General features: G+C 45.6%; 1 long non-coding RNA gene and 1 pseudogene across 1 annotated transcript in view; both read right to left on the reverse strand.

Annotated features, from left to right (window-relative positions):
- Window positions 1–4,420: 4,420 nt before the first annotated feature.
- Window positions 4,421–8,152, reverse strand: part of LOC144330109 (uncharacterized) — a 28,173-nt gene continuing 24,441 nt past the window's right edge. The window contains exon 3 of the long non-coding RNA XR_013395984.1: window positions 4,421–4,467. This is a non-coding gene — a long non-coding RNA (uncharacterized LOC144330109). The remainder of the gene's footprint in view (window positions 4,468–8,152) is intronic.
- On the reverse strand, window positions 5,648–6,344 carry LOC702869 (gamma-aminobutyric acid receptor-associated protein-like 3 pseudogene; annotated as a pseudogene).

Raw genomic sequence — 8,152 nt, forward strand, 5'->3', positions numbered from 1 at the left:
TTTTTTTTTTCTTGAGATGGAGTCTCACTCTGTCCCCGGGGCTGGAGTGCAGTGGCAAGGTCTCGGCTCACTGCAAACCTCCATCTCCCAGGTTCAAGCAATTCTCTTGCCTCAGACTCCCGAGTAGCTGGGATTACAGGTGCATGCCACTACACTAGGCTAATTTTTGTATTTTTATTTATTTATTTATTTATTTATTTATTTTCTTGAGACAGAGTCTCACTCTGTCTCCCAGGCTGGAGTGCAGTGGTGTGATCTCGGCCACTGCAACCTCCGCCTCCCGGGTTCAAGTGATTCTCTAGCCTCAGCCTTCTGAGTAGCTGGGATTACAGGCACCCACCACCACACCTGGCTAAGTTTTTTGTATTTTTAGTGGAGATGGGGTTTCACCATGTTGGCCAGGCTGGAGGTTTTGTATTTTTAGTAGAGACAGGGTTTCACCATGTCGGCCAGGCTGGTCTCGAACTCCTCAACTCGTGATTGCCCTGCCTCGGCCTCCCAAAATTCTGGGATTACAAGCATGAGCCATCACACCTGTCCTAATTTTTGTATTTTAGTTGAGACGGGGTTTTACCATGTTGGTCAGGCTGGTCTCAAACTTCCGATCTCAAATGATCCGACTGCCTCGGCCTCCCAAAGTGCTGGGATTACAGGCATGAGGCATAGCGCCTTCAACAAGCATCTTTAAATAGAGAATTTCTGTCTTGCAAAAATTAGTGTACGAAGGTCACAAAGCCTTCCTCATACGGTTCACAGCACACAGAACAGTCTTTTTATAAAGGATGTGGGGTTGCAGAGACAGGAAACGAAGTTGGTTCCCAGATCTTGGCAGGCATAGATGGGGAGGCCCTCCAGAAATCTACTCAGGCCTCCCTCCTGCAAATGTGGGCATGCTGACCCCTGTTATCTGTAAAGAGGGAGCTCTTAAGATAACTGTCCATTATCAGACCAATTGGTGATAATCCCTGCCTGAGCCTTTTAAATCACTTAGACCTAGACATTAAATACTTTGTTTTGAATTTCTACCAAGAAGTTGAATTGGTTAATTATCCTGGAAGTGGTTCAGCTTAAAAGGGTTTGAGATAATTTTGCTATTTTGTTATTATTAGCAAGGATGAAAACCTCTCATTTTGTTTCTAATTTTATTCACTTTTGTGTGAATTATCTGGACTCTTTACAATGAATAATTTTAAATGGGTAATTCTAAAAACTGGTATTAAAAATTAATGTGTTCTTTAAGGTAGATTTAAAATACAGATGAGCAAAATGTATTCCTGTACTATATTTATGTACATGTATGTGTATATGTGTATACATATGCATGGATTCTTTTTTCAAACAGAAATGATGATGCATTAGTGGGAAATGTTTGAATTGCAAGTGCCTGGACTTTACCACTCAAACTATCTTAGGCAAGAAGGGAATATTTATTGACTCATAAAACAAACTTAAGGAAAATTCAGAGTTATTTCTGGCTTCAGTGACCCAGGACTCAAAATGCTCTTAAAAGTTTTCTAGCTTCTGCCCTCTGCTTCCCTCTCTCTGCCTTCGTCTCATTCTCTCGGAATGCGGTTCAGCTGGCAGGAAATACGGCTGCCATGGCCTACAGACTCACATCTTCCCATCTTTACTTCCAGAAAGGAACAGGTCCTTTTCCTTTGGTTCCAGCTTACAAAGTCCCAGGAAAGGTCCCTGATAGACTCAGCATGAGTCATCTGTGCTCTTCTTGACAAATCATTTTGGGCCAGATAGCACAGTTCTGCCGTCAGCTTGGTTTGGGTTGAGTGCTCACCTCCAAACCAGACCCTGTGATAGAGAGGAAGGATCAGGTAAGCAGATGGCAGCTCCCATCTGAACTATGCATGGGGTGCTGTTCTGTAAAGAAAAATCCGGTGCTATTTCCCCTAGAAAGATAGTGTGCTGGTAGACAAGTGACAGATATTCACCAGATGCGAATGGAATCATATTTCACATGTGTTTTGCCACACACTTTTTTACATCTTTCATTTGTCTATGTTCTATGACATAATTTCAGTGATAATAACATTTAATGACAGAGCAATATTCTATTCTGGAATACAGCCATGATGACTGGAAGCGACCATGAAGACAAGAGCCACCCACCAAGGTTGACAGAGCAGGAAGACAGAGAATACCCAGGTCCTTGACGGCATCCTAGAGTTGCTTTACTAGACATGTATTACTAATCTCTAGATTTTTTTTTTTTTTTTTTGAGACAGAGTCTCTCTCTGTCATCCAGGCTGAAGTGCAGTGGTGTAATCTCGGCTCACTGCAACCTCTAACTCCCAGGTTCAAGCGATTCTCGTGCCTCAGCCTCCTGAGTAGCTGGGATTACAGGCATGCGCCACCATGGCCAGCTAACTTTTTTGTATTTTTAGTAGAGACAGGGTTTTGCCATGTTGGCCAGGCTGGTCTCAATCTCCTGGCCTCAAGTGACCCACCACTTCAGCCTCCCAGATTGCTGGGATTACAGGTGCGAGCCACTGCAACCGGCCTTTCTCAACTTCTTGATACGTGAGAAAAATCCCTGATTTGGATAAACTACAGTAGTCAAGTTTCTCTTGCATATGGACAAGTGCAGTTCCCAATAAATACACTTCTTGACAGCCTTGCATGATTAAAGGTAGGCCAGGGAAATTAACATCAATGGGAAAGGTAGGGAAGGGTAATGATAGGAACCCCAGAGAGGTTGAAGGGAAGCTGAAATAAAGGACCTTGTAGCCTACTCCTTTTTTGAAGTGTTGAAGGAAACTGGCCCATAGAGCATCCTGGAGCCAACATTCGGTGGTTGCAACAGAGTAGAACTGGCATTCATAGCTGAATTGAGTAGCAAGAAGGTAAGAGGTAGTACCCAAGACTTTGATCCTATGTAGCATGAAGGGTTGCAGAAGTCTCTAAGGCTCCTAGTTTGAGTAATGGGATCATCTCCCCCATTCCCCATACATAGAGATCTTTAAGTTTCCTTAAAGAGCTGTCATAGGAGCATGACAGAGTACATCAAGGACAATGTCCTAAAGTCCTCTGTAGTCCCTGTGGTAGTCAGCCTCCAAGGTGGCCCACTATGATGGTTAATTTTAGGTGTCGGTTGGGTGTGGTGGTTCAAGCCTGTAATGCCAGCACTTCGGGGGACTGAGGCAGGAGGCTCACTTGAGCCCAGGAGTTCAAGACCAGCCTCAGCAACATAGCAAGACCTCCTCTCTACAAAAAATTTTAAAATTTGCCAGGTGCAGTAGCACATGCCTGTAGTCCTAGCTGCTTGGGAGGCTGAGGTGGGAGGATCACTTGAATCTGGGAGTTTGAGGCTGCAGTGAACTATGATCACACCACTGCATGGAAGCCTGGGTAACAGAGTGAGACCCTGTCTCTAAAAAAAAGTTTTAGGTGTCAACTTGACTAAATTAAGGAATACCCAGATAGCTGAGAAAGCATTATTTATGGTTATGTCTGTAAGTGTGTTTGGAAGAGACTGGCATTTAAATCAGTAGACTGATAAGGAAGATCTGCCCTCACCCAGGGTAGATGGTACCATCCAGTCAGCTGAGAGCCCAGATAGTGCAAAAGGACAGATGAAAGGCGAATTTTCTCTCTCTTTCTTCTGAGCTGGGACACCCTTCTCTTGATCTCAGACATTAGAACTCCAGGTTCTTCAGCTTTCAGACTTCAGGACTTGCACCAGCAGCCCCTCAAGTTCTTGGGCCTTTGAACTTAAACGGACTCACACTACTGGCTTCCCTGGTTCTCTATATCTATATATCCTATTGGTTCTGTCTCTCTGAAGAACCCTGACTAATATACCCACTATGATCCTTGCCTCTAAGTATTCACACCTTTGTGTAGTCCCCTCCCACACTGTACCAGGGTTGGTCTGTGTGACCAAAAGAGTATGGCAGAAATGATGGTCTATCACTTCCAAGGTTAGATTGCAGCTTCTGCTTCTTTCTATCTTAATCACTCACCCTGGGGAAGCCAGCTGACACATTGGGAGGAGAAGCTACAGGTGAGGAAACAGTCACATGAGGGAGATTGGGAGCAAGCAGATCGTCTGGCCCCAGTCAAGCCTTCAGATGACTGTAGTCCCAGCCAGTGTCTAGACTGCAACCGTGTGAGATACCTTCAGAGATACTCACCTAGGCTGTTCCAGATTCCTAATCAACAGAAATAAAATAATTTTTTTTGAGACAGGGTTTCACTCTGTCTTCCAGGCTAGAGTGCAGTGGTGCCATCCTGGCTTACTGCAGCCTCAGTCTCCCCAGGCTCAAGTGATCCTCTTACCTCAGTCTCCCAGGTAGCCAAGACTACAAGTACGCATCACCAAGCCTGGCTGATTTTTTGGTTTTTAGTAGAGACGAGGCCTTGCCATGTTGCCCGGGCTGGTCTTGAACTCCTGGGCTCAAGCAATCCTCCTGCCTCAGCTTCCCAAATTGCTGGGATTATAGGCATAATCCACTGCACCTGGCACATGTTTTGTTTTGTTTTTTAAGGTAAGCAATTATTTTATTTCCTTGGCCTGATGGCATTGACTTCATTACACAAGAACTTGCAGCTGACAGAACTGACACACAGATTTCCCCCAAGAGAAAGAACCCTTTTCATTTGCAGAGATGAATTGAAATGTCATGTCTGAGTGCAATTCCTGCTCCCCACTCCCACCCCAAAAACCCTAAAAGTGATAACAAATCAATAAATCAGTAAAATTCCCATGATTTACTAAAAGTCATCCCTGCAAACCTTTCTAACTAGCAGCTGCAGTGGATAACCAAGAAGGGAAGCAGTTGGCCATCACATAGTATTTCTGTGTGAGACTGAAGGGACAGTGGCATGGGAGCAAGAATCCTGAATGAGTGAGAGGTGTAGATAATCTACCTTACTTCATACCTGCCCCTTCCCTACATAAGACATCTCTGTCCTGATACATGGAAAATACTAGAGAAGATGCTAGGAGTGGTTTTATTCTGCAATTGGAAATGCCTGAAGCTTATTAAATTCCAAGGTAGGGGTGATAGAAGGAGCACCAGAGAGAAAGAACAGTTTAGACAGAGATGCTCAACACTCTGTCAATTCCAGTTTAATGCCATTTAATAACAAAACTGTCTTCTTAATCATAACCACCCTCATGCCTAACCCCTATTTTCCAAAAATAAGAGATCCCTGTCTAAATTTCTGGGTTGATGTCTACTGCCTCCCCTGGGGTGGCACTGTGATGTTTGTGAGATTGTAACTGGGATAGGAGAAAAGAAGTGTGGGACAGGGAAGATCAGGGGCCACGATGCATCAATTACAGTGGGTCTCTTTTGGTTCCCAGGTATGGTCCACTACCACAAGTCCCCTTTCCCTACCTTTATTGTGCAACTGTCAAAAATAGAATATGTGCCTAAAGAGAAGGGAGTACACGGAGTTGCTGCTGGACTGCCATCATCTCTGACCCCAACTTGTCCACCTCCTGACCCTTCTATGAAATTGCACAAAAATTAAATCTCAGGAATGCCGTAAAATTACATCATCCCCATTCCTCTATCAAAGCCAATGCAACAGCTCCGTCCTGATAAGCTTTCTCCCTGAGCTGAGGAAGCAGCAAAAAATATCAATTGAGCATGTGAAAATGTGATGACGGTGTATGCGGTGTAGTTTCTAGATGTCTTCACCTTCTGTCTCCTCGCGGTGGGAGCCGCCCTCTCTTTCCCCAAGTCGCGCATACACCCCTCCCCTACCCCCAAGTCCAGATGCTTCCATCTGCTGGGCTTCCAACCATTCATTTCCCATAGACACTCTCATTACTGTAGGCCACATACAGAAAATCATCTTCCTCATGACTGTCCTCATACAGTTGGCCCACGGTAGCACTAGTGGGAGGGACTGTGTTGTTGACAAAGAAGAATAAGGCGTCCTCAGGTCTCAGGTGGATTCTCTTCCGGATTAAGAAGTAGAACTGGCCATTGGTAAGGTCGGAGGGCACTAGGTACTTCCTCTTGTCCAGATCAGGCACCCTGGCTTTTGGAGCCTTCTCTACAATCACAGGTACCCTGTCCGGATATTTCTTCCGGATATTTTCTGCTTCCCTTTTCCGCTACTCAAAGGGATGGTCCTCCTTGTACTGGAACTTCATGATGAATCACATGGCTTCCGAGATTCCCGCGCAGGGCCTGCCTTCTTCGCCGCTGACCGCAGGCCGCGTCCCGCTCCCTCCGCTGATGTGTGCTCAGAATAGGGGCAGAAATATCAACAGCGGTGGTCCGAGTGTGCGGGCGGGCGGAATGTGGGGTGGGAGGGGGACCTCAGGTGCTCCTGCCTGGTGGTAGAGGAAAGCCAGGTGGAGAAATACTGGCGGCTTTTCCGAACAGCTGGGAGCACAAAACCAAATATTTGGTTTTTCAACCAATAAATTTGGGGGTAATTTGTTACACAGCAACAGATGATAGACTCTCTCTTTAAAAAAAAATCAGTTCTGGCCGGGTGCGATGGCTCACGCCTGTAACCGCAGCACTTTGGGAGGCCGAGGCAGGCGGATCACCTGAGGTCAGGAGTTCGAGACCAGCTTTGCCAACATGGTGAAAACCGGTCTCTACTAAAGATATAAAAAATTAGCCGGCGTGGTGGTGCACGCCTGTAATCCTAGCTACTTGGGAGGCTGAGGCAGGAGAATTGCTTGAACCCAGGAGGCGGAGGTTGCAGTGAGCTGCAGTCGCGCCACTGTACTCCAGCCTGGGCAACAGGGCAAGACTCAGTCTCAAAAAATAAAATAAAATAAATAAAACAAAATAAATTCAGTTCTATTAACTGCTGAAGTCTTTCTCTGTTTTCATGCTCCTTGAAGTCCTTTCACAGTTTTTCCTCGCTCCTCTATGCCTCCTCTCAGCCACGCCCTTTAGCACCCAACCCCCAACAGGTCATGATCCTCTCTTCAGGTGGCCATTGCGGGTACACGATTGGTTTCCTGCACTGACTGCTCTTGTCATGAGACCAAACTTCCTTTCCATCACTCCCCACACACCTGATCATTGTGAACAAACCGCTGAGAGAACAAGGTAAGGCAGAAGGAACAGAAGCTGGAGAGAGTGACAGGGATAGCCACCAGCCAGATTCTGTGACTCTTCATTCATCTCCCCACTCCAGTCCCAGATTGAAGAGTAATCTTCATGATCTCCCTGATGGCAAAATGCTAGAAAGACTTACCGAGGGGCCTGAAGATGCCTTCAGTTCTCCAGGTCCTGAACTCTGTCAGTTACAGAAGGCCTGGCAATCCCTAGGTTTCCTGGGCATTCCTTTGTTACTGAGCTCCTCTGGGATTTCCATTTTCCTCATTTTCATCTGACTAAATCTAACTACATCTAACTACCTCTGCTAACCAGGTATTTGTTCACAGTCGACAGAGTTTCTGAAAATGCAATGTAGTTATCTTGCAGATGACTACAATTGTAGCAAAATAACTAAGATGCAACTGGCTATATGAAAAAAAAAAAGACAAAATATTACTTAGGATTTTTTTTTTTTTTTTTTGAGACGGAGTCTCACTGTGTCGCCCAGGCTGGAGTGCAGTGGCCGGATCTCAGCTCACTGCAAGCTCTGCCTCCCGGGTTTTTACGCCATTCTCCTGCCTCAGCCTCCCGAGTAGCCGGGACTACAGGCGCCCGCCACCTCGCCCGGCTAGTTTTTTGTATTTTTTTGTAGAGACGGGGTTTCACCGTGTTAGCCAGGATGATCTCGAACTCCTGACCTCGTGATCCGCCCGTCTCGGCCTCCCAAAGTGCTGGGATTACAGGCTTGAGCCACCGCGCCCGGCCTACTTAGGATTTTGATACCTTTTATGGTTTATCTCCCCTTTTGGCCTGTAAACTTCATGAAGGTAATGGTTATGTATGATTCCCGAGTAACCACAGTTCCCAGAACGATCTTGAGTATAGAATGTTCCCAATAAATATCCACTGGAAAATGCACCCTATTTTTGTTGAAGGAATGGTGGAATTAGCATCAAAGGGATCTTCAACATTAACTCTATGGCTAGCAATTCTAAGCGTTTTATAGTACATCACAAAATGGTCTTTCTTTTTCTAAATTACACTGAATCAACAAACGGAGTAGACAGGCACATTTTCTTCACTTTAAGGAAAGACATTATTTTTTAGCTAGGGGCCGA

The sequence above is a fragment of the Macaca mulatta genome, chromosome 7 (genome assembly GCF_049350105.2).
Source record: "Macaca mulatta isolate MMU2019108-1 chromosome 7, T2T-MMU8v2.0, whole genome shotgun sequence".
NCBI classification, from domain to species: Eukaryota; Metazoa; Chordata; class Mammalia; order Primates; family Cercopithecidae; genus Macaca; species Macaca mulatta.